Below are 26523 nucleotides of genomic sequence, written 5' to 3'. Positions count from 1 at the left end.
GCACCGCTTTGAGATCTCAAATAAACTTGGTTTGCTTCTCCACCCTGGTGTGTTTATTGGCACGGCACACCAGGCGACGGACCCCCCCACTGTTGCTTGGCCTCAGGCAGTTATCTGCCGGCAACAGTTCTTGGCGCCCAACGGTGGGCATTGAGGCTAAAATTAGCCTTGCCTGGATCCCTTCTGGTGGTCGACGGATTGCGGCAACGACCGACGCCCAGCGCGCACCGGTGACTTCACCAGGGGCCTCGGCGGAGACGTGGTGTGAGCGACCCCAGAGGGCACAATGGTGCAACATGCTTCAGTAGTGGAGAAGCAGTTGTGGGCGACGGTGAGGAACCGGTCCCTTGGATAAGGTAGGAACAGTCCAGTAGTGTGGACTTAGGCCCGAGGCTGGGGACGCCCAGTCGTTGTAATTCCCATTAGACGATAGAGCGTCATATAATGGGTCAAGGGAATGGTATGGGGTGCCAGGTAAGGTGTACACCCTTAGAATGCATTCTAGTGAATTGGAAGGTGTTTGGCTTGGATCCAATGACTAAGAATAAACTGAAAAAGTTCTGTACAGTAGACTGGCCTCAGTATCAACTAGAGGACCAGAAAAGGTAGCCACCGGAAGGATCACTTAATTATAACACGATCCTCTAATTACTCCTGTTTGTCAGTGAACGGGTAGCTTCTGAAGCTGTTTGTATGGAGAGCTCTTGTAAAAATCCCCCACCGTAGCTCCTGTTCTTCCCCTGTCTGGCAGAGTGTAAGGATTCAAAAGCAGGTTAGGGATAGCGCAGGGACAAAGGAGGGACCTGTCTAGAAAGGGGAGACCTATGTCCTAGTGCACTCTCTCCCTGTTGTAGCTAAAAAGCAAGATCAGATGCAGAATGGTACTGGGGGCCAGTGTGAGTGACTGTTACCGGAAGACGCCCAGAGTACCCTGTGAAGCAAAAGCTCGTGACCAGGACTACTCTAACGCAAGCCCGGTAACTAGTGGATCTTTAGGAGGTCCGACCCATGGTGGGCTGACTTGGCCTGGCATCGTCCGGTGAGGAAGCTGCCTGGGTCTAGGAGTGTGTGTACCCATCTTCCCTTCCCGTTTCCTTTCCGTGTGGGCTACTGACAGTCTGATCATCTCACTGGATGCAATCAGAGTAAGCGGCGCCGTCTCCCAGAGAATAGCCGACGCTCTTTGCTGAAGGGAGGTGTAGGAGGGTCGTGGCCATCCTCGTTAGCCTCTCCTGTGTGAGTACCCTGTAGGGAAAAATCCTTAGTTTATGAGCCGCTAGCGCGGACACGGCACCCTCCCTGTGTGTGTAAGTGGAAAATGGGGGGGGGGGGGCAGTCTAAACATTCCACCTCACCCCCTAGGGTATCCCAGCATATTACATGTACGTACATTATGGTTCATCAACTCGCAGGTATTTAGAGAAATGGAATATTTACATGCATGAAAATCCATCTAAATAATGCCCACTAGAAGGTACTTCAATCTAGATAAGATCATACATCTAAGAGGAGCGTTTAATCACCAAAAAGCCCTGACACAGGGTGAGCAAATTTGTCTGTTGAGGAAAGGAATGGGTTAATTTAAAAATCATCTTGGCCCAGGGATGGAAGGGTGCGGGGGTTGCTCTGCGTTCAGGGTCAGGAATCAGCGCGGACTGTGCTTGGTGCAGGGAGGGGCTGCTTTCTGCCCCAGCTGGCTGTGAAAAAATATAGACAGAGGCGAACCAAAGGCAATACAAGTTACCGAACTATGATTACATTTGCAAAGCTTAACTGTCCAGTAAGATCCAACAGTGTGCCTTTGTGACCCCGGAGCCAGTGTGGCTTGGTGACACCGAAGAAGCCGCAGGCAGCTGACCTGGACTGGAATCTCTGAAAGAGACGCTGCAGAAGATTCCAGGGTGCAAGAGAACAGCCCTCCAAAGAGCGGAAGTATGTTAGAAATTCTGGACAAGCTGTATACAGGATAATCTCCAGTCCACCTCTCCCCCCTTCTCTGAACATTATACACAGAAGTGGCCAGTCTGGACGTACGTGTGTGGGTATGAAAGGGGCTTGGGGCATTAATGTTTTCCTGAGTGATGAGGGAGCGTTCCCAACACTCTCTGTTGTTGTTTTATTATTTTATTAATGAAGCTTTAAAATACAGTTATATGGTGTGTTTTCTTTATCTTCCCCCAACGATCCTGTAGTGACAGCCTGATCACCTGACACGAAGGATAGATTGGTAACAGAAATTTGTCACAGTTTGGTGAGCAATTAAGAAGGGGGGAGCCCTGCAGAATTTACACCATCTATTTGTTTTACCCTTGTTATTTTATGTTAGCTTTGCTTGGTACTGTTGGTGTTATATGTTGAGAATTGCATGAGTAAAAGTGAGCCCTAATAGGATAAGGAAATGCTATCTGATTCTGGTTCTGTTCTGTTTAACCGGTTACTGTTGTTTTTCTGCTCTGTTCATTTGGGCATTAGGAGTGTGGGCGGAACTGAACCTCTCGTTCGTAATTCCTTGGAGTGGAAGCCATGCGTGCGAGGAAGCTCTGAGGTCGAATTGAGATCCTTCTGTCCCGTCCCCTGTAGCGGTCAGTGTATAGAATTGGGAAAACCTGGCTTAAACTGTAATTTCCTCTGCTCTCTGTGTAATTCTCTCTTCTGTTTAAGTGTCAGCAGACAGATATGCATGGATCTCTGGGTAAACTCTCTAAAGGGGTTTGGATTATATGTTAAGTAAATGGCCTTTGCCCAATGGGCCATACGTTTTTATCCAGATGGCAAGCCTCATGAAGGAGGACTCGGGTAGTCTTGTGAGTAAGAATGTTTAAGGGAAAAGACCAGGAGGGGTGGGGGCTAGTTGAGAAGCCCACCCTCCTAGCTAAACTGGTAGTGGAACAAGTTGGTGCCCATGGAAGGGACGGTTCAGCAAGAAAAGCAGGATCGGGCCCAGGCGGGCAGGCAACAGACAGAGAGATTGGAAAACAGGTTGGAAAACTTTAAGGGTGTAGTGGAAGAAAGAAGTCAGTAAGTATAAGCATGGGGATTTAAAATACCCAGGACTTACTTGGAATGGTGATTTAAGTTGATAAAAGTGGCTGTTGGGAGACAAGCAAGTGATTTAAGGGAGAGTGAGAAGTTAACTCTGTAGTTGCTGGAGGGAACAGCAATTGAACTTTGTAAAAATGCTAAAGAAAAAGTTCTTGGTGTCTGTAAAATGTTTGTAAATAAATTCAGGCAAAGAAATTATTGGATTGCAATCATTTGGTTTGGCTATGAACAATTTAGTTAAATTAGCTGAAGAATGTATACAGTGTTATGTAATTGAAAACCTGGGCTGCCTATGAAACAAATACAAAAAACTATGGGGTAATTCCTCTGTTTTGCCTGAAGTCAACACGGGTATTTGTATATTTTAGGCGATGATTGTCTGCCCAGAAAGGGTAGACTTCTGTTTTTTTGTCTTCAGATAATCAGAGAAAACTGATGCCAGCTGAACAGCATTCAACGTACCATGGATTTACTGGCACAATAGGAATTATGTTTTGTGTTCTATGTTCTGTCTTGTGGTGTTTGTCTTGTGGCCGGAATTTTTGTGTTTAATATTTTTATAAAATAGTCTAGTTTAAACTCAAACAAAAAGGTTAAATTAAAATGCAGATATTTGTTTTGTTCAACTTGGAATACAAAGTGTTTGGATAAATCAGGAGAATGTGATATACTAAAGTCTAATGCATTTCCTCAAGAAAAAGAAATTTCATTGGCCAAACTGTTAATTGCAAAAATTGTTGTTAACATTTGCATACCAACAGTCTTTAAAAGCAAGGACATAAAAGTTAACCCACTTCCCATATTGTATATGGGATCCTTCTGGCTACTTCAGATTTCTAGCCAGAGGGCTGGGGATGGTGGGAAGCTGTTGGACTAGAGGTTGAATTGAATAAACTCCTCAAAGTGGGTGTGCTTGTCCTGGCTTGTTGCTCCAAAGTTCTGTAATAAGGTTATTTTAGTAAAAGGGTGTGTGTAGCATATATTAAATAATAAGACTAATGTACTGTATAATGACAATGTTTATGTCTTCATTGTTGGGAAAAAGGTGTATAAGTAAAAAGTGGAAGTTTCCTTTGCAGGTTAAAAGAAGCCAAGAAAGGAAGAAGGACAAAGAACAGAATGAGTTAACTGGAAAAAAAGAATTAGCTAGCAAGCTCAGGCTATAGATAAGACACTGACTCCACTCAAGGACACTGCTCACAGTTCAGACTTGGCTAACAACTAGGAAAAGGAGGGCTTGAATTTGCCCACGCAGCTATGAGATCTGAAAAACACTGCCAGGCACTAATGAAATGTGTTAAGCTTCTTTTCTCACAGGTAAAGAAGCGCTACCCAAAGACCCTAGCAGCCCTGCCGCTCTTTGGAACCAGGAGACGGGATTGATGTAAAGGTCCACCGATGAAAGTCTGCTCTGGCTCCACCCTGGAAAGGCCCTTAAGTCCCGGTGACTACCAACATCGCTGTAAAATATCAAAGACTGACTGCATGGACCCAAGATTCTCACTGCAAAAAGACCCCTCCACATCGGGAGAATTCTCCTACTGATGATTAGCCTATTTCACCTTCTAGCTCCACTGTGCCTTCTGGACAGTAGGGAAAAAATACAAGGATGCTGCACCACGACTGTTTTGGGAAAGAAGAAGGAACACTCGCTCCACTGAAACGGCCAAAGTCCAGGAATTCCTGACTAGAAAGGACATTAAGAACTGACCTTGGTGAAGAAACAAAGAATTATACACTGGTGGGAGGACATTTGTGGGACCCATGTTTGGGAATGTGGTATTGAATGGATTTTGGGGTTTATTCTACAGGCTGCGCCCTGTGTTTTGGATAAATCCTTCAGCATGTATTGCTCTCTCTAATTCGATTTTAAATAACAAGTACCTAAAGAGTTTGTTCTGCTACTAGAAATTTTACCCGTATTGAAACCATTCCAGTGACTAATAATGTATGCTATTAATGGGAATGCCTTTTGACAGTACCTGAGAATAGTTAAATAACAGGTGTATTATAGTACTACACCAAGAAAAGATGGTATTAAATATAACTGAGGCTGGGAAGGCATTGCAGTGGGATCTAGTATGTTTAGGAATTTGGGATTTCCTAAATGACCAGCTGATGGCCATTCGGAGTGATCTTGAGTACCAGACTTGGCCCACTGCCCTTACAGATGCATCAGGAATACCATCTGATCTGTGATCATGGAGACATATGTGGACACTTCCTGGGTGGAAGTGTGGCTTCCCAGGGCTGGGTGTGCGCCCTTATAGGGGATGAATGCTGTACTTATGTCCCAGAAAGCGCACAGGATATTAACAAGCACATCCTGTCAGCTAAACAGGCTTTTGAACAGTGGAAGGCCCAGGAAAGGAAACCTACTCTTTCTGATTCCCTCTGGGGCTGGTTACTCAACCTGGGAGAACTAGAGGAAGGTATTGTTCACCTCCTGCTCACTGGTGTGGTGTTGTGTATCGTTACTCTTCTCTTGCTTGCTTGCTGTAAAGCACTCCAGCTCCCTAGAGCTTAAACACATATTATCCTTTAAATGTGAGAACACTCAGCCAAAAGTTTGTTGAGTATTCTCAAAGGAAGGAGCTGTTGGTGTCACTCTGGCATAATCCTAAGTAACTTGGAAAGGGGGTAGACCACAAGTGTCAATGAAGCCCTCCTGTTGTAGGCCTCAATGAACCAATGTTCCTCCATGTTCAACACTTTGTGTAACCTAGTGTAACCTAATGTACTAATAGTTGCAAAAATGTAATGTTAGCAGTTAGCTTTTGGTTGTAACAGCCAGTTCTCTGCTGTAATACATTGAAGCTAGGCTAAAGCAAGTTTCAAGGCCACTTTTAGATACAGCATACATGTCTCTGCAGTAGAAAGGGGGAGAGGGAGGGGGAAAACAAAGAAATGTGTGAGAAGAGAATGCTGCAGCTGGACAGAAGAGGGAGGGGAAACGGGGGATTGCTAGTCAGTGAGAAAAGTTCTCATGGATATAAAGGAACAGACGGCTTGTTTTAGGTGTGCTTGATCTGAGTCAATCTCCCTGCACCGCTTTGAGATCTCAAATAAACTTGGTTTGCTTCTCCACCCTGGTGTGTTTATTGGCACGGCACACCAGGCGACGGACCCCCCCCCCCAGCTGTTGCTTGGCCTCAGGCAGTTATCTGCCGGCAACAATAGCTAAACCAGTAAGGGAAAAGTTCATAAATTAAATTTGCCAGGGTCAGACAAATGGAAAGCAGGAAACAATGCCAGTGAAGTGGCAACCAACATGGAGTATAGGAAATTCCCAGCACTACGCAGAGATATAGAAATTGTAATAATACCAACCATTATGCTAAAATGTGCAGATAAATTAGGTAAGTGCATGTTTTAAGTGCAAAAATGGATTCTTCAAGTGAAGAGGAAGAGCTGTTCTTAAGTGCAGTAATGGAGCAAACTGAAAATTCAAAAGACTGGCTAATTAAATGTGCACAAATGGCACTTATGACATGCAAGGTGAACACTGGGCACAGGTAAATATAATAACAGAAACTGAAATAGAGAGATGTAAGGAGCACATAAATATGGACAAGTCAAAAGTATCTGTGAAAGACAATAGTGGAGGAACAATCCCAGTGCTGGGAGAGTGCACAATGAAACTCAAATACAAAGACAAAATGATAAAACAAAGGAGTTTATACAGAGACAAGCTACCAGTCTTGGGTCTGTACACCTGAATTGCATGCTCTTGTTAAGAGGATATATGTCAGAGAGACAGAGAGATGACAAAGACCCAGATATGAAAGTAATAATATCATGTGACAATGATAGGAAATGGTTGCCTCTCAGTAACATACAAGATAGGGTCAAGAGAAGACCTATTACATGCTACATGAAAAGTTTCACAAGCCTTAAAGAGGAGTCTAGAAGAAGAGCTGCAGAACATGACAGCAAATGCTATCATTTAGAGAAGAGAACCACCAACAGATTGGATTCACTACTTAGGACCCTATAGAACTGAACTAAAACATAAAACGAGAACACTGTCACTTGCCCACAAGAAATGAACTATTGTCAGATGGCAGAAGTTGAATTCTTCAGCAAAATTAAATGCATATGCAGGATTTTGACAGACACCCTTGGACACTGAGAGCTCCAAGATCTTCACTTTCAATATACAATTTGGCAGATATTACCTTCTAAGACTGCCTTTTGGAAAATGTTCACCTCTACAAGTAATTCAGCATACAATGAGCCAGATGCCAGAGGGTCTGGCAGGCGTGGAAGCGTACACTGATGACGTAATAATTTGGGGCAGAACTGCCATGGAACATCAGGAAAGACTGTAGAGTTTACTGGAAAATACAAGAGCTGATAACCTTAAATTGAACAATGCCAACTGTCAATTTCAAACAACGGAAATAAATATTTGGGAGAGGGACTTAACTCAAAGGGAATATTGCCCGATGAATCAAATATTCAGGCAACACCGTACATGCTGAGACATGAAGATAAAGAGGGTATTAAAAGGCTGCTAAGAATGTTGAATTATGTCAGCATCTTCATTCCTAACATTACAGCTCACACAGATCACCTAAGACCTCTCCTCCACAAGGACACCAAATGGACATGGATGCCAGAGCATGAAAAAGTTCAGTGAGTTAAAGCACATTCTGACATCAGCTCCAGGACTGCAATTTTTTGACCTATTGAAAGACATCAAAATCTCAATAGATGGTTCAAAAAGATGGTTGGGAAAGGTATCATAGCAGCCAAGGAACTGATTAATTGCCAGTTTCATTTGCACTTAGGGCAATGATAGCCACAGAGATGATGAAGAAGACATGGGATCTGGTGTATGGACGTACAAGGTTTCATAATTTCCTGTGTGGTCCTAGCTTCAAAACAGGAACTGATCACAATCCACTGACTGCAATACACAAAAAGGGACTTGGAGAACAATCACCCAGGACATAGTGACTACTTTTGAAAATATAGACTATGATGTGACAGTGGAGTTCCAATCTGGCTGGCACTTAGTTACGGAGGTCACATTTTCTGCAGCACATGCACCTTCTGACAACATACAGCCTGATGTTCTGAAACAACCAATAAACATGCCTGTGAACATGATAAAAATGTCATGTGCTGTATCTCCAGGCACATGGGAGGACTGGGAGTCAGAAACAACTAAAGATGAAATGCTGCAAACAATGATACAAGTGCTAAGTGAAGGGGGGGGGCAACACTTCCTAATTGCCTATTTCCACTATAAAAATAAGCTTTCAATGATCTCAGGAGGCTCCTGAAAGGGACACAAATCATGATTTACACAATGATGAAAAGGAAGCTATTGGAACAAATATGTGAAGGGCACCTGGGAATGACCAATACAAAAAAAAATAAGAGAAAAAAAAAGAGAAAAAGAAAAAAAGAGCTACAGAATTTGTATTCTGGACACAGATTAACAGTGACATGGAATTCCAAGAACAGTAATAACTGACAAAGGACCTTAGTTCAAGAATAGGGAATTCCTGGAGTTTGATAAAATGTGCAGCTGTCATCATGAGACATCTAGTCCCAGATATTCTCAAACTTATGGAACAGTTGAATGTGGAGTATGTATAGTAAAGAACTTGCTCAGAAAAGCAACGGAAGCAAGAGCAGATGAATATTGATTACTACTCAACTATAGTCACCACTATTCAACTGTACTCACACCAGCAATGTGCAAAGTCACCTGCTGGACTCCTCTATAGCAGATGTATAAATATTTGATTACCAGATATGGGACAGAAACCAAGGTGGCTAAGGAGTCTGCTGATAGTGAGAAAAATTCTGGGAAAGTACAATCAGACAAAATATTATAATAAAGGATCAAGGCCTCTTCCACAGTTAAAACACAAAGACAATGGGAATTTGGCAAGATGGGCACTGGTCAGTTACAGCTACAATGATCAAAGAAAAGTCACCTCTCTCATACTCAGTGATCACAGACAGGCAAAAATCTTACAAAGGAAGTGTGAGCATCTGCTCAAGATACCTGACACTTGACTGAGACCAATGGACTGACTACAGATATACAAGTAGAAAACAGTTCAAAAATTGACCCTGCTATTGATCATGAGACTGAACAGTCTGTTACAGTCAAGGATTTGATCAAAGAGGGCTTGCAATACAGCAAGTCAGGAAGATTTCTAAAACGTCCTAAGAGACTGATCAAGATGTGTTAGGGTTGTGTTTAAGCAACTTGAAGAGTTAAGTCACTTATTGTATTTATTTCAGTCAGAAAATGTATAAACAAAGGATTTAAAAAAGTGAAGCTGTGGTATTAAGTCATCCAGGATATTTAGCAATGCCAAACTTCCTGTACACTCGAGATTCAGTCTATTGCTTCCTGGGACACTTTTTGCTGGGGCAGAAGCAAAAAAACCCAGTACAGGGCAATTGCAGGCTGCAGCTACACAGAATAGTAGAATGTTTTTTTCCCTAATTTCTGTATATAGTTCCTGTTAATAAAGAGTTTGTCTTGAAATCGGTCTGCTTATCAATAAAATACTACAGAAAGAAACTTGCCACATAAAAAAACTTTTAAAGACTTTTTTTTTTTCTATTTTAAACAGCTTGCTTTCTACATAAAGGAACCAGGAGGACAAAGTCCCAATACTTAAATAAAAGTCTTTTAAAAAGCTGTTTGAAAAGCTATACAGTTTTTTTACAAAAGAGGCTTCCTGCAGCCCTTTGAGAAGACAAACAGCACTTTTAAAGTGCTACATTTTTATTCTTTTCAACTTGCAAATAGACTTTGTGTCTGATGAAGAATGTCTCCCCACATGTAGCACATTGTTTTGCAAGAGACTGGGAAGCAGTTAAGAGAAATCTATTTCATCAATAGCATCATGAGTGGTCATAGGCGGCAGGTTTGTATAATTTTTGGTGGTGCCCAAAATGGTGATGCCTCCCCCCTACTCCCGCTCTGTAAGCCGATATATATATTTTATTAAATAGTGTAAACATGGACTGGAAGCTGTAAGCATTCAAGTTTCTCTTTATTGCACAATATCACTATCAGAAAAATCCATTGTTGATTATTAGTGGTCCTACAAATCAAGAATTTGTTGCTGGGATAAAATGAATCTACAACGAGTCAGTGCCACAAGATTACAAGGGTCAATTAAAAGTGGAAAGTCAGAAGCAGCACTTGCCTGCTTCAATATACGGTATTATATTTTGTGGGAATGTTCTTAATGTTTTCTCTGAATATTGTGTGGGTGCCTCAGCTTCCTCTGCAAGGTGCCAACTGAAGGTGTTGGGGACAAAGAGATCAGGTGGCCTCCTTGTCCGGAAGAGACACAAAGGCCAGAGGAGGGAGTGTCAGTTTGGAGCTGGCTGGAGAAATGAGGAGAGACCCAGAACTTAGGTCTGGGGTCCCCAACCCCCAAGATGGACCTGACTGAGGGGTCCTGTTTTCTGTACCTACAAGCTCTGTTCTAGACTGTGATCCTGTCATTTAATAAACCTTCTGTTTCACCGGCTTGCTGAGAGTCACGTCTGACTGCATAGTTGGGGTGCACGGGCCTCTGGATGCCCTAGGACCCCACCTGGGCGGACTCACTGCGGAAAGCGCATGGTGTGGAAGGGCATGATGAATGCTCTGAGGTCAGACTCAGGAAGGTGTAAGCGTCTTGCCCTGAAGACAGTATGCTCAGAGAGAGGAGACTCCCCCAGAGTCCTGACTGGCTTTGAAGGAGTGGTTCTAGAGCATCCCAGCATCCTCTTCCACACTATGCACTTCCCAGAAGTCCGCACAGGCACTAACACTTCCCTCCACTGGCCTTTGTCTCTTTTCCAGGCATTAGGAGGCCACATGAACTCTGTTCTCCAACACCTTCAGTTGGAACCTTGCAGGAGAGCGGCCCAGGTCACCAGTTGCCCGGAGACAGGGTTTCGGCCATTCTCTGTGCAGATAGCATCACACTGGCCCTCTAGGGCTCTACAACAATCACACTCCCTTATCCCACCATCTAGATTAAGAAATGCATAGGGGAAACAAGCACCCACACAGTATTCAGAGAAAACATTAAGAACATTCCCACTTCGTAACACCTGTATACAACTAGTCATATACTTGAAAGGGTGTAAAATTGGCATCTGCTACACTCCCCCCACTCCCTGTCACCACTATTCAGGCGATAGCTAAGTGAAAAGGTGGCATTCCTGAAGCATTTAGCAGGCAATTGAAAACTCATAGAGAGCATTGTACAGTCCCTGAGAACATTGCTGGATTCTGAGCACTGGGTCTGCCGCTAGTCAGCAGTGAGACTGAGGAGACATAACTGGCACCTTAAAGCACCTTTACCCCCCTTCCTTCACAAGGTGCACTAGGCACAGTTTCACAGCCCCGGGCACAACACTGAGGGGGGGTAAGTACACTGCGGGGGGCAATAACCCAAAGTCGCTCCTTTGCCTGCTGCTCCCTCAGCCCCCTCCGCTGAACAGAGACAACGAGAAACCCCCCCCCGCCCCCCCTTTTCCCTCCTTCTCCACCGGCACCAGCTGGGCTTCAGAGCCCCCCTCCCTGCCGCGCGGCCGCCTTGCTCTGCACGGGGCTGCCTGGGACCAACGGGGCTGCTGCTCCTCAGTCCCCCGCCACACTGGGGGGGGGGCTGCACTGCCGCCCCTTCCCCTCCTGGCAGAGCCCATCCTGGCTCAGGGAGCCGGGCAGCTGCGGGCAGGCGCCGCCTCCTCCTCACCCCCAGGGAGCCCGGCAACCAGCCCACGCTGCCTGCAGCCCCGGAGCCAGCGAGCAAGGCTGGGGCTGCGGGAGGGTGGTGCGAGCAGAGCCAGTTGGCGGCCACACGCAAAACCCGGCTCCGCACTCCGAGTGCTGGCTGCCTGGAAAGACCTCGATTTTGGAAATGTGCTCAAAGGGGAGCGGCCGCTTCCCCTGTTCCCCCCTACGACGCTACTGGGTGGGAAGAGGGATGTTCCGGGGCGGGGAGTAGTGGTGGTGGCAGAGTGCCTGCCCACTCCAGGCAGGGCCAGGGGAGAAATCCAGCTCCAGATATTGGTGGAGCACAGCCCCCAGCCCTGAATATTCCTGGAGCTGGGGCACCTAGAGCCCATATAACCTGCTGCCTATGTGAGTGGTAGTGTTCAATGAAAAGTAATACACAGGGAAAGACAAAATGGCATTTGGAATCAGCACTAATAAATAAATAATAGTAGTAGTAGTAAATGGAAGGTCTACTGAAATGAAAACAATCTCAGTTGCTAAAGTTAATGGTGGTAGGATCATTATTACAGCTCATTGCAAAGGCAAGATAATCACATAGAAGAGCACTTAAGCACATGCTTATGAAATTGGTGTGGCTTAAATATATGCTTATGTGCTTTCCTTAATAGGGATGCTTTCCTTAATCAGGACCAGAGGTGAAATCCTGATCTCAGTAAGGTCAGGAGAGGTTTTGCCATTGACTTAAATGTGGTCATGGTTTCACCCCAGATCTGTCTCTGACCTCATTGCAGGATCAGGGCCTTACAACATGATCCAACTCCCATTGAAGTCAGTGGAAACACTCCCACTTACTTTAATGAGAACTGGATTGGGTCCTGCATTTTTTGCTACTCTGGCAATTAGAGGGACATCGGAGCTTCCATATGTTACAAACAATTGGTTCTCTCTTACTCCAACAAAATGGGAAAATAGCAATTTGTCATTTGTCCTCTATCTACATTTGGGTGATTAACTGACTTTTTGGTTTGCTGGCATTTAAAAAATAATATTTTTTGGTTAAATAGAAAATTATTTTTTTCTAAATTTCTGGAGAATCAAGAGGTCAAAAAAGTTTCATTATAGATCAAAATCGATTTGTTTTTAATTTTTAAAAGATTTTTCCCCTACCAAAACAAATTAGCAACATTTACACACATACACAAAATGTTTGGGTTGCTGAATTGGCATTTTATGCCAAAAAAAAAGTTTCAAGTGAAAAATTTCACCAGCTCTATCTCTGCCATTGGCGTTTATGTTGTCTCATCACAGTCACTTGTTCGAGGGGAAACGGAGAACAACAGTAATGGGAGGTAAACAGTTTTTCAGTTATTTTAGTTTGAAGACAATGTCTAACAAGGCCACATGAAGTCTAAATAGCCATTTGTAAAAATGAGGATTTATTATTCACATACCAGAGAGATTATATCACATGAAGAGATAACTTTGCTGTTTTAAACATTATTATTCAGCTATATTTCATTCTATGTGATGTATATCAATTCCAAACCATATTCACCTGCTATCTGTACAATTGCTAAGATCCAGTTCAAGCTCCGAATAAGTTGAAGGCATTTCTAAGAACATTTTTGTAACTTGTTATTTAAGATAAATATGACATACAGTATTAATTTAATAAGACACATAACTGGCTATATTCCTTTAGGCACACAGGAAACTAAAGAAATCTGACTCAAAGTATAATACAGGTTCAAACTTACATGAAACTCAGTTCAAGGAGGCTCAAACTTAGCTACTCAGCTGGATTTGAGATTATGAAATGAGTCATTGGTCAATTATAGGTATCATAAAATGAGAAATCTACCAATATGACTGAAATATCTCAGTCAGGAATCATTCCTCATAGGTTCTGTTGTATGCTTGCTGTGTGATCTCCATTTTAAAATGAAAATACTTATATGATTCCCTAAAAGGGCAGGTATCATTCTTATAAAAACATTTACTTGTGAGAAATCTTAATATTCATCTTGTTATTTAGAATAATCCGGAGTTAATCTTGCAGGTTAATTTAAAATAGAATAAATCTAGAAAGAATTTATTTTGATCTGTAATAAGCATGTTCCACGAAGATTTGGTGGGGTGAAGGGAATTATCTTTAATGCAACTCTCCTAATATATTTTGACTTTAAAAAGCTAGCATTGAGCCTTGGCCAGTTTCAGAAACATCTAAATCCTCCTGAAAATGGCAGTGATATTTAATATGTCTATATACTCATGCTGTATACTATATATATGTGTGTGTGTGTACGTATGGATATATTACAGTTTACTGTTACAAATGAAAAACACTAAATTTACAGCTAAACTTGCTTTTAAGATCTTGTGTTCTCCTTCTCATCATTACTTTGTGAGAAATTCTCCTTTCGGGCTTGTTCAGCCCAAAGATGTCAAGCCCCTTCTCTGCCACAAAATTGCAAGGAAAATCTGTTCTGTGATTTTCAAATTGTAATTTAAAGAAAATTATATGTATATATACATATAGTCACCATCAAAACAATACCTAGCTTGGGTGTATAGCACTTTCATCAATAGTTCGCAGTATATTTCACAAAAGAGGTCAGTAATATTATCCCCATTTTAAATTGTGGAACCTGAGGCACACACAGGCAAAGTGATTTGCCCAGGGTCACCCGGTGGGCCACTGGCTGAGCTGGGACTAGAACTTAGGTCTCCTGAGGTCCAGTCAATTTGAATATAGCTTTTTGGTAACCAACAATTGAAAAAATGGCCCAGTATAAAAAATGCTGCTAGACTTCACTGAAGAACAAATAAATCTGAGAAAATAAATAAAATATGTAAATGAAAAAAATTTTTAAGTGTTCAACATTTATTACTGAACTCCAGTGGATCTCATGGTCAATGCAGAAGTTCCAGAGATGGAGTGCATCCTGGCAGAGAGTCGATGAGCGTGCTCCCCCTTGCCTGTTGATGTAGAACATTGCGGCTGTGTTGTGAGGTAGAAAGACGCCTCATGCCAGTTGGACCGCTTTGAGTTCTTTGATGTTTATGTGGAGCACCAGCTCTTTCAGGGACCACATACCTTGGGTCTGAAGATCTCAGTGGCGAGCACCCCAGCTGTGGTCCATGGCATCCAACATCAATTGGATGGAGTAAGGGGGGTTGTCAAATGGAACTCCTTTTAGATCCTTCTCACGATCAGTCCACCAATGCAGTGAAGTCAGTAGTGCCAAGGGGATGGTAAGTATCTTTTCCAAGTGATCTCTGGACTGGGAATAGACTGTAGTTAGCCATTGCTGCAGGGGCCGCATCCAGAGCCTGGCATGGCAGACAACGTATGTCAAAGCTGCCATGTGGCTCAGCAGATGCAGGCAGACTCTGGCCATAGTCAGGGTGGAATGTGGACGCCTCCACAGTGATGTCTGTCAATGCCAAAAACCTTTCTAGCATCAGGAACGCTCTCATACAGGTAGAGTCAAGCACTGCTCCGATGAATTCTATCCCTTGTACTGAATCTAACAGGCTTTTTGTCATTCACCTGTAGGCCCACGGAGTGGCATGTACAGTGACATCCTTTTGGACCTGAGACCTAGAGCTACCCTTGACCAGCCAGTCATCAGGGTACGGGTAGATATGGATATCCTGGCACCTGAAGTAAGCCACCACTGACATGCACTTGGTAAAAACACTCCTGGTGCTGTTGCCAGGCCAAACGAGAGGACCGTAAATTGGTAGTGGTCAGGTCCCACCATGAATCAAGAAAACATCTGTGCCCTTGGAAGATTGCTGTGTGAAAGTATGCATCCTTTAGGTCGAAGGCAGCATACCAATCTCCCTGGTCCAGGGGGGGATGATAGAGGCCAGGGAAACCATGCAGAACTTCAGCCTCTTCAGGTACTTGTTGAGGTCTCGCAGGTACAGAATGGGACATAGACCACCCTTGGCCTCTGGAATTAAAAAGTATTTTATAACCCTGTTCCTGTGCTCACGAGGAACTTCCTCCACCACCCCCAGTTTCAGCAACCCTTGAACCTCCTGCACAAGGAGACTCTCGTGAGAAGGGTCCCTGAAGAGGTACAGGTAAGGGGAGGAGGTGTAGAAAGAAACTGCAGGGTATAGCCCTGTGCCACTGTGTCCAGGATGTTCCAGCACCATCACGGGCAGCAAGAAGGAACTGAGGGTGTGGGGACAGGCGGTGCCCCTTATACCGTGCCATGTGGGCACCACTGCAGAGGGCACCAGAGCTAGTCCACTACGGACACTGCTGAGGGAAAAACTTCTGGTGCCGGTGCATGTGGCAAGTACATACAGCTAATATGGAATGGATATGAGCAAGCACTCAAAGAAGAACTGACTGTTCCTGCCTAGCCAGGAGACCTGAGTTGATCATGCTGTTGACTGAGAGGGGGAGAGGTATGTTGTCATGGTATGATTCTCCACTCTGAACCTTAGTGTCCAAAAGATGGGGTACCAGCATGAATTCCTCTAAGCTCAATTACCAGCTTAGTCCTTGTAGCACTGCCACCAACCAGAAATTCCTGTGCCTGGTACACTCTAGTCCCCCCAAAACCTTGCCCGGGGACCCCCAAGACCCAGACCCTCTGGATCTTAACACAAGGAAAGTAAACCCTTTCCCTCACCGTTGCCTCTCCCAGGCTTCCCCTCCCTGGGTTACCCTGGAAGATCACTGTGATTCAAACTCCTTGAATCTTAAAACAGAGAGGAAAATACACCTTCCCCCCTCCTTCTGTCTCCCCCTCTCAGACTCTTCCTGAGAGAGAAAGTAATCCTAACACAGAGAAAATATAACCTCTCTCTCCCCCTTCCCTCCTTTTTCCCCACCAATTCCCTGGTGGATCCAGACCAGTCCCCTGGGGTCTCACACTAAAATAAAAAAAAAATCAGGTTCTTAAACAAGAAACTTTTAATTAAAGAAAAAAAAACAGTAAAAATTATTTTTGTAAATTTAAAAAATGGAATAGGTACAGGGTCTTTTAGCTATAGACACTGGGAATACCCTCCCAGCCTAAGTATACAAGTACAAATTAAAATCTTTTCAGCAAAATACCAATTTGAACTCCTTCCAACCAAATGCACATTTGCAAATAAAGAAAACAACCATAAGCCTAACTCGCTTTATCTACCTAGTACTCACTCTTCTGAACTTATAAGAGCCTGTATCGGAGAGATTGGAGAGAAACCTGGTTGCACGTCTAATCCCTCTGAGCACCCAGAGTGAACAACAACCAAAAAACTAACAGCACACACAAAACTTCCCTCCCTCAAGATTTGAAAGTATCCTGTCCTCTGATTGGTCCTCTGGTCAGGTGACAGCCAACGTCACTGTTCTTGTTAACCCTTTCCAGGTAAAAGAGATATGAAGCACTTTTGTTCTATTAACTCTTACTTATCTGTTTAGGACATATGTGTATGAGAATTTGAATGTCCTGCCTGAGGGCTAGAGGGGAGGTATACTTAAAGAGGAACATGTGAGACCTCACTCAAGAAATCAACACTAGACCAGTACTGAATCTCCCCTTGGGAGAAAGATTCTTAAGATGATGTTAGCAGAGCAACTACTTGAAAATTTCAGATTTGGGTGTGGGATAGAAACTTCACTAGCGGTGTTGGTCAGTAATCTCCTTCTGCTACGGGAACAAACAATATATAGCTCCCTTTCCTGCATGCATAATGCACATCAAATGCTACAAGGTGACCACTAGGTATATTTGTCAGGAAAACGCCTACATATTTCCAGCAAAACAGAGCTTAACTAAAGTTTGTTCACCCACTGATGCAGTCTCTTTCCTTGATTATGAAAAAAAAAATTAAACAGGAAAACAAGTCAATGGATTTCCCAGCCCCTTGCAATTCCTCTCTATGCGTGCGCACACACACACACCTACCCCACAGGATTTATCGCAGGATATATAACACCGTTTTTCTGTGTGCACTTCCTGTACAATACTGTCTGCCCTTCCTTAATGTGACTGCTGATACCACTGAGCCAGTATAAATTAGAGATGAGGAGCCAGACTCCTTCTCCCAGTACAGAGCGTTGCCAGTGGTTCCTTTAAAGCCAGCTTCCTGGCTGCTTTTCACGTTTTCTTCAAACCACTGGCCTCTTAGAATGACATTTTCCTTCTCCTTAGGAGCAGATAGATAGCATTAAGGAGTCCTGACTCCTCCCCTAAGATGGATCTCTGTGGTAAGTGAGGAGTGAAACAAAGCCACCAGCAGACACCACAGTAATTTAGGTTTCTTCATAGAGCCTGAATATGTAATAGCCACTGGAAACAATGAATACTGACCTCTGCTATGTGAGAGAAGTCACTTTTTTGTCACCCTGATCCATGCATGTTATATGACTGGTGACAAGAAATAAATATTGGTCTCTTACTAGCTTTCTTGTGTGCTGCTCACTTATTAAATTGTGTCAGAAGAAAAATAAACCTTTGGCAAAAATGGAGCAAATGAAGCTGTCTGAATTGCTCAGTCTGGAAAGGATCCTGGGAAAGAAATTATGGAGGAGATCCAGTACTTCCTAATTCTCCTGGAATAAAGTAGCATTGAAAGAAAATCCCAGAGGCCTGTTTCGTGTGGCAGACCCAGAAGCCTTAAAGATATATAATACATACTAGTGAGAGCATGACAGAGACTGAACTGCAAACTACTACACAAAATCATTTCAATGTGATCCATGCAGTAACGTCAACTGGGAGAAGCTGTGAAATTTTCGGGTTTCCAGTCCAGCAAAGTGTTCAGTCAATGTCTCCCTCATAATCCTGGGTGTCTTGTGGCTGTGCAGCTTTGGTTCAGAGCTCTGGCCCGAACAGCTTGCTAGCAGCCCACAAGCCTCACCCTGGCTTTGCCCAACTTGGTTACTCCTTGCAGGCTGACCTACTATCCTTCCAGCCCTGAATTTGCCCCAAAATTGTCCTCCTGCACGAGCCAGTCCCTCTCACTAGACCCTCACAGGAAAAGTATTAGGTCTGCTGCCTCTACTAAGGCAGCATAACATTCCAACTTGTTGGCTTACTAGAAGCACACATTTACTGAACTTACACAGCACTGCTGATTTATAATGAAAGCGAAACAAGTTTATTAACGTAAGAGCATGGATTAAGTGATACCAAGTAAAAGAAATAAAGGTAGAGATGGTTATCAGCAAATAAAAGTGAAAACACTGATCTAGCCAGGACTCACAGAGACCAAATCACTTCATTTCTTTTTTTCTTAAAGAGAAGGATAACCTGAGGTTCTTTGACCTTCTCTTTTATAGTTCCGTGAGCCTTTGAAATGTATTCTTCTGAAAAGCACCCATAGGCAAAGTTCAGGCTAAGTACAGGAGCCATGAGGTCCAGAAGATAAGGTTCCATGCTGGTTCTTCCCCACTGGTAGTTGCTACTATACAAATTATCTCTTTCTGATGCAACTTCTGATATAAATGAATGGCCCATTGAATTTGAGCCACACCTGGTGTGATGTGTTAGCCTCTTCCCTTTATCTGGAGAAAATCTGTTTATCAACACCCCTTGATACCCCTGGTTTTCACACCTTTTAGTGATAGACTTTAAAGCATAACATTATGAGTATCCATAATTTCACATACAGCGTGGTCATGCAAATTTTATAATTATATTATTGACCAGTTATTAGTTTTCAAATGATACCTCACCAGGCCTCTTTTGCACAAAATTCATTGCAGTAGTGTCTAGAGTGTGATTACAAGGATGTTTTATAGAAAACTATAACCAATAGTGTGGCCAATATGGTATAGATCTATGTAATAAAGGTAAAACAAGTGAATCTCAACAGTTAGCAGATATGTTAATTAGACAACAAATTCTTTGTAACATAATTGATAGCCTGGTCAAAGCAAAGTTATGAGAAATGGACTCGATTTTGAAAAGATATCTGCAGGACTACTGAAACTATGCTTCTTAAATGAAAATGTTAAGAAGCAGAGAAAGAACTAATGTACATCAGATTAAAAAGTGTATGTCAAGGCATACACACCTCATAAAAGCGTTATTTTCAATAAATGTGAGTGCAATCATGTCACAAGGCAAAGGTGCCCAACACAAGCTGTGCAATCAAAAATATGCAATAAAAGTAACCATTTGGCAAAAGCATACATTGTACACAGCAGATCTTAAAAAGAAATACAAAAGCAAAATATATTCACTAATAAAAACTGGAGGACAAAGTTCTGATAGTGATGGTGCAATAACAAAATTCCTTGTTAGGTATCAATCTATTTATGGTGGAAAGTGTTTTTCAACGTATCAATAGATATTGAAATGGAATGCTACCCAATCATGGTAAACATATACAAAGAAGATTAGTGCCTTTCCCAATCAGCTTCAGTGGGGCTCTATGCAGGCACAAGGATCCATACATGTGGAACTTGTAAGATTGGGACCTTAGTGAGTATTATCCACAATGCACCTGTGGCAAACCTGGGACCAGAATTTAGACATTCCTGACTCTTACTCCTATGCTTAAACCACCAGATCACACTTTCACTACTTTCAAAATTTAACACAAACTCTCTGATATGCACTCTTCTTCATACACTACTTCACATCTTGGATCATAATGGTAAACAAACCGCTCACTGAAAGAAGTTTCAATAAGTGGTTCGTAGCCCATAGGGCAAGCTTGCCCATTATATTCACTGGCTTACCTTCAGTATATTTAGCTGCTTTTCATTGTTCATCTATAACAGAAGGAACCTACTGGCCTGTATCCTGTAAGATATTAGATGAAGCAAAAGTTAGCATAAGTGTAGTAAAGTAGGTCATAACCTTGGCACAAATCAACGGTTACCTTTAGATTTTGGGAACTAAGAAGAGCTTGCTCAATTGTAGGAGTTAGAGAGTTCCATTAAGTGCAACCACAAGAAACATGAAAGCAATTTTTTCAATCTTCCCTCACAGGTCATGTTTTCTAGACCTTTAATCATTTTTGTTGCTCTTCTCTGGACTCTCTCCAATTTTTCCACATCTTTCCTGAAATGTGGCGCCCAGAACTGGACACAATACTCCAGTTGAGGCCTAATCAGTGCAGAGTAGAGCAGAAGAATTACTTCTTGTATCTTGCTTACAACACTCCTGCTAACACATCCCAGAATGATGTTCACTCTTTTTGGAACAGTGTTACACTGTTGACTCATATTTAGCTTGTGGTTCACTATGACTCCTCGATCCCTTTCCATAGTACTCCTTCCTAGGCAGTCATTTCCCATTTTATATATATGCACTGATTGTTCCTTCCTAAATGGAGTACTTTGCATTTGTTTTTATTGAATTTCATCCTATTTATTTCAGACCATTTCTCCAGTTTGTTTTTGAATTTTAATCCTATCCTCCAAAGCACTTGCAACCCCTCCCACCTTGGTATCATCCGCAAACTTTATAAGTGTACTCTCTATGCCATTATCTAAATAATTGATGAAAATATTGAACATAACTAGACCGAGAACTGATCCCTGCGGGGCCCCACTCATTATGTCCTACCAGCATGACTGTGAACCGCCGATAAGTACTCGATGGGAACTGTTTTACAACCAGTTTTGCACCCACCTTATAGTAGCTCCATCTAGGTTCCATTTCCCTAATTTGTGTATGAGAAGGTCATGCAAGATAACTATCAAAAGCTTTACTAAAGTCAAGATATGCCATGTCTACCACTTCCCCCACATCCACAAGGCTTGTTACCCTGCCAGAGAAAGCTATCTTGTTGGTTTTATATGATTTGTTCTTGACAAATCCATGCTGATTGTTACTTATCACCTTATTATCTTCTAGATGTTTTCAAATTGATTGGTTATTTGCTCCATTATCTTTCCGGGTACAGAAGTTAAGTTGACTGGTCTGTAGTTCCCTGGGTTGTCCTTATTTCACTTTTTATAGATGGGCACTATATTTGCCCTTTTCCAGGCTTCTGGAATCTCTCCCATCTTCCATGACTTTTTAAAGATAATTGCTAACGGCTCAGATATCTCCTCAGTCAGCTCCTTGAGCATTCTAGGATGCATTTCATCAGGCCCTGGTGACCTGAAGACATCTAGTTTGTCTAAGTAATTTTTAACTTGTTCTTTCCCTATTTTAGCTTCTGCTGATCCTACCTCATTTTCACTGGTAGTCATTGGTATTCACTATGTTAGATGTCCAATCACTGCCAACCTTCTTGTTACCCTTTATGTCTCTAGCGATCTGATCTCATGTTGTGCCTTTGCCTAATTTTGTCCCTACATACTTGTGTTATTCGTTTATATTTATCCTTTGTAATTTGACCCAGTTTCCTCTTTTTGTAGTACCCTTTTTTGATTTTTAGATCATTGAAGATCTCTTAGATAAGCTAGGGTAATCTCTTGCCATACTTCCTATCTTTCCTATGTAGTGGGACAGTTAGCTCTTTTGCCCTTAATAATGTCTCCTTGAAAAACTGTCAACTGTCTTCAATTGTTTTTCCCCTTAGACTTGCTTCCCATGGGATCCTACTACCAACTCCCTGAGTTTGCTAAAAGTCTGCCTTCTTGAAATCCATTATCTTTATTTTGCTGTCCTCCTATCATTCCTTAGAATCATTAACTCTTATTTCATGATCACTTTCACCCAAGCTGCCTTCCACTTTTAATTCTCAACCAGTTCTTCCCTATTTGTCAAAATCTAATCTAGAACAGCTTCTCCCCTCATAGCTTTCTCCACCTTCTGAAATAAAAAAAATTGTCTTCAATACATTCCAAGAACTTGTGGGATAAGCTGTGCCCTGCTGTGTTGTTTTTCCAACAGATGTCTGAGTAGTTGAAGTCCTCCATCACCACCAAGTCCTGTGCTTTGGATGATTTTGTTAATTGTTTTAAAAAAGGCTCATCCACCTCTTCTTCCTGATTAGGTGGTCTGTAGTAGACTCCTACCATTACATCACCCTTGTTTTTTACTCCTTTTATCCTTACCCAGAGACTTTCAACAAGTCTGTCTCCTATTTCCATCTCAACCTCAGCCTAAGTATATACATTTTTAATATATAAGGCAACATCTTTTCCTTTTTTTCTCGGCATGTCTTTCCTGAGGCAGCTGTACCCTTCTCTACCAATATTCCAGTGAAGCATATTATCCCACCAGGTCTCTATGAGGCAAACTATGTCATAGTTATGTTTATTTATTAGCATTTCAAGTTCTTCCTGCTTATTCTCCATACTTCTTGCATTAGTATACAGACATCTAAGATACTGATTTGGTTCCCTCCTCATAGTTTTGTCTTGTCTCTCCTTTATCCTGTTATAACAGCCCATGCCTCCCCCAAATTCCAAACCTTCTCCCAGGTCTTCATGTTCTTGACTAACCTGTGGGCTTTGTTCATCTGCCCCCTTTGAACCTAGTTTAAAGCCCTCCTCACTAGGTTAGCCAGTCTGTATCCAGATATGCTCTTCCCTTTCCTTGATAGGTAGACCCCATCTCTGCTTAACAGTCCTTCTTCCTGGAACAGCATCCCATGGTCCAGGAAGCTGAAGCCCTCCTGGTGACACCATCTTCGCAGCCAGGCATTCACCTCCAGGATGCATCTGTCTCTGCCAAGGCCCCTTTCCTTTACTGGAAGGACTCAAGAGAACATCACCTGTGCTCCCAACTCCTTCACCCTTACTCTCAGAGCCCTGTAGTCACTTCTGATCTGCTGAGAATCATACCTCGCAGTATCATTGGTGCTCACATGGATGAGTAGCATGGGGTAGAATCAGCGGGCCAGTTGATCCTTGATCATGTTTCCATAATGTCTTGGATACGGGCCCCTAGCAGGCAGTATACCTCCAGGATGCCATGTCACGTGTGCTGGAAACAGTATTTATATATGCCATATATTAATGAAATACTATAACAATTTTCATGCTTTAATTTTCAAGACCATAAACACAAAAGAGTAAGACAAAAGTTCCAGGCCTCAATCAAACAGCATCCAAGCTCCATCAATGAGGTCAGGCCCCATAATTTGAGACAGCTTGCTTGAAGTTCAAAGCCATGTTAAAATCAACTCTTAAAACAGACAAAACCCAGTCAAGAAAATAGGAACTTTTCTAACAAATTATCTCACAATGCAACCTTTAGTGACAGGCAGAATAATTTCTCTCTGAGGATTATGGCTGCAGTTAAACAACTGACATTTTCTTAACTTCTACATATTGTCCAGCCACATGCAAGAGAACAGAATCCTTAATAGCACTCAGCTATCTCTCTCCATCTTGTCCCCATGACCTACTTCATGCCCCAGCCACACTATCCTGTTTGATCCAACAGTGGATCCTGAAGATCTCTGGCCTTTCTGCTAAACACTAGGTCTGGTTTCCCTGGAAAACTTTTTTCATGTTCTTGGTTTCCCCATAAATTGCTCTGGTTGTACACTATTATGTATACTGCATTACACAACTGTTATGACTCTGCTTCTGATCTAGGAGCTTCATCTTCAATCATCTAACAGGTTTTTTTTTTATCTACAACCATTTTATGTTCAGCCCAAAGTAGCCTGCTACAGAGGGAATACAATTAGGGAAGCAGTGAAGGGTATTACAACTCTGTCAGCTCATGCACCTATTGGATGTAAGGCCATTGGGGCTTACAAGAGAGAATGGCTAAGCAGCCAGTGAGGGACCCCAGAGGGCAGTAATATAGCTCCAAGATTTCTATACAGAAATCTCTCTCCTTGGGTTTGTTCCCTTCTCCACTTCCTAAAACCCTGAAGGGTCTGTTGTATATGGCACTCCAGTTGAAGGACGAGTCTGTGGGATAAAGATCTGATTTTCCCCTCTCTTCTACATGAACAGAGGAGAGTCCTGCCCATATAGCATAATCTCATGCAAAGTAGATGTTTTGGCCTTGGATATTTAATCTGAAACTATATGCATTGGGGGTGTTCATTCCACTACAGCCTATAAATAAAAGTGTAATAGTAATTAAGGGCTTCATCCTCCAAGGGGCTGAGGAACTCCTGGAACATCAGGAAACTGTGGTTTAATGCCTTAAGAGCACCTAGAGAAAGTATCTTGCAAAATCATTCCCTAAAGCACTGAAGTTAATTTTTTACAAGGTTGACCACTGATATCAAACCATTTGTGAAGACAATTAGTAACTGCAGTGCATCTGTGTAAAATTATGGGTCTGATTGTTAAATCATTTCACAGAAGACATGATTTCCAACTAAAACAGTAAACAACATTTAACATAATTATTGTAAGGAACTTTCATAAATGATAGCATAGCTAAACTAATTGCTGACCTGAGATTTACCCTATAATAAATATAGGTTCATGGACCCTCCTAAACCATGTATTTAAGGACCCAGTCACCTTTGCACAAAAATATCATTCTCATGAGTGATGGAAACACTATTTAGCTTTTAAAATCATTTACAACAAATCTGGCCTGTGATCTGGCTTGGCAGCCCTCCTAGGTTATGTCTGCATTGCATTTAGCAGTAAGCCTCCCTGCCTGGATAGACAGACTTTTGCCAGTGAGGCTTGAGGTAGAGACTGAAAATCGCTATATGGACATTGTGGCTCCAGTGAAGACTTGGGCTAGCCACCCAAGCTCAGACTCCTCTGACTCCCTAGGCTTGAACTCAGTTCACTAATCCCAGTCTCCACTGGTGCTGCAACATCCACACAGCTATTTATATGTGCTAGTTTGAGTCCTGCTACAAGTCTGTCTACCTGGAACGGAGGCTTATTCCTAGCTGTAGCATAGACATGCCCTGTTTGGTTGCATGTGGTAGCTATATCTGAGAGCTACTCAGACAGAAGGGAAGGCTTCAATCAAGTTTAAGAGAAATCTACAAAGTGAAACATATTATCAGAAATATTTTCTACTTTCATTGTTGTTGACCCATGTATTGACCCCCACCTCGAGACCTCGTTTTAATTATGGCTTTTGGTTATGCCTGGCTGTTAATATTTTGTTTGTTTTTATATATATTTTATATATTTTACAAGAGAGTCACACACTTTGTAGCTTCTATCAGCCAAGCTCATTGCATACATCAGAGGCTCCTTGAGTCCCTTCACCCCCAACCTGCCCCCAGCAAGCTCCCTATGTGGCACCTTCCCACCCCCTCTATTTCAGGGACTTTCTGTAGCCTCCCACACCATCCCTTTGGCCAGGCACTCTGTGTCCCCCCACATTTCCATCTTTGCCACATGGATGCCCCCCATATTCCTTTTCCCACTATTTCCCCCTTTCATACTATGCTAGGGGATCTGTGTGTCCCCAGTTTTCCCCATTCCCTATGCCAGAAACCCCAACACTGCTATGCCAGGGCTCTGTGTGCCCCGTCATTCCTCCTCCCCCTCCATTTTTTTTCATTCAGGGTGACAACCTTTTAAACTCTACCGAAAGGACAGTCAGAGTTGAGATGAGGGTATTATATTGCTGTAAGGTTTAAATGGCTGCTATTAACTGGTTCTTTGAGCTATAAACAATTCAAGGCTGTTTAAAGACTATGTGCCTACTAACCAAATGCAAAGGGCTCCACTTGTCCTCCTTCTGGTTTTCTGATTTTCACCAAAATCAATAAGTTCTAGAACATTTCAGAATGGGCCTGGAACATTCCCTGAAATTATGGAATTGATCGGGTGAAATGTTCAAACATTTCAGCTTTATTTAAAGACAAACAGAGAAATAATATCAAATGGAGTATAGGGCATTGCAAACTCAGCCAATGATGTTTTATTATTATTAGGACTGTATTATGAG

The 26523-nt window shown here is 42.6% G+C and overlaps 1 long non-coding RNA gene across 2 annotated transcripts; it reads left to right on the top strand.

Moving 5' to 3' along the window:
• The first annotated feature begins 1632 nt into the window (after positions 1-1632).
• On the top strand, positions 1633-6129 carry LOC127055441 (uncharacterized). 2 transcript variants are annotated; one of them, XR_007775487.1, is made up of 2 exons: positions 1633-2030; positions 3461-6129. It is a non-coding gene; the product is annotated as an uncharacterized LOC127055441 (long non-coding RNA). The 2 variants fall into 2 exon arrangements; XR_007775486.1 differs by having other exon boundaries at positions 1633-2042.
• Positions 6130-26523: the final 20394 nt, after the last annotated feature.

The sequence above is a fragment of the Gopherus flavomarginatus genome, chromosome 7, assembly GCF_025201925.1.
Source record: "Gopherus flavomarginatus isolate rGopFla2 chromosome 7, rGopFla2.mat.asm, whole genome shotgun sequence".
Taxonomy (NCBI): domain Eukaryota; kingdom Metazoa; phylum Chordata; order Testudines; family Testudinidae; genus Gopherus; species Gopherus flavomarginatus.
The sequence above is the reverse complement of the archived record's forward strand: the minus strand, read 5'-3'. Positions and strand labels throughout refer to the sequence as shown.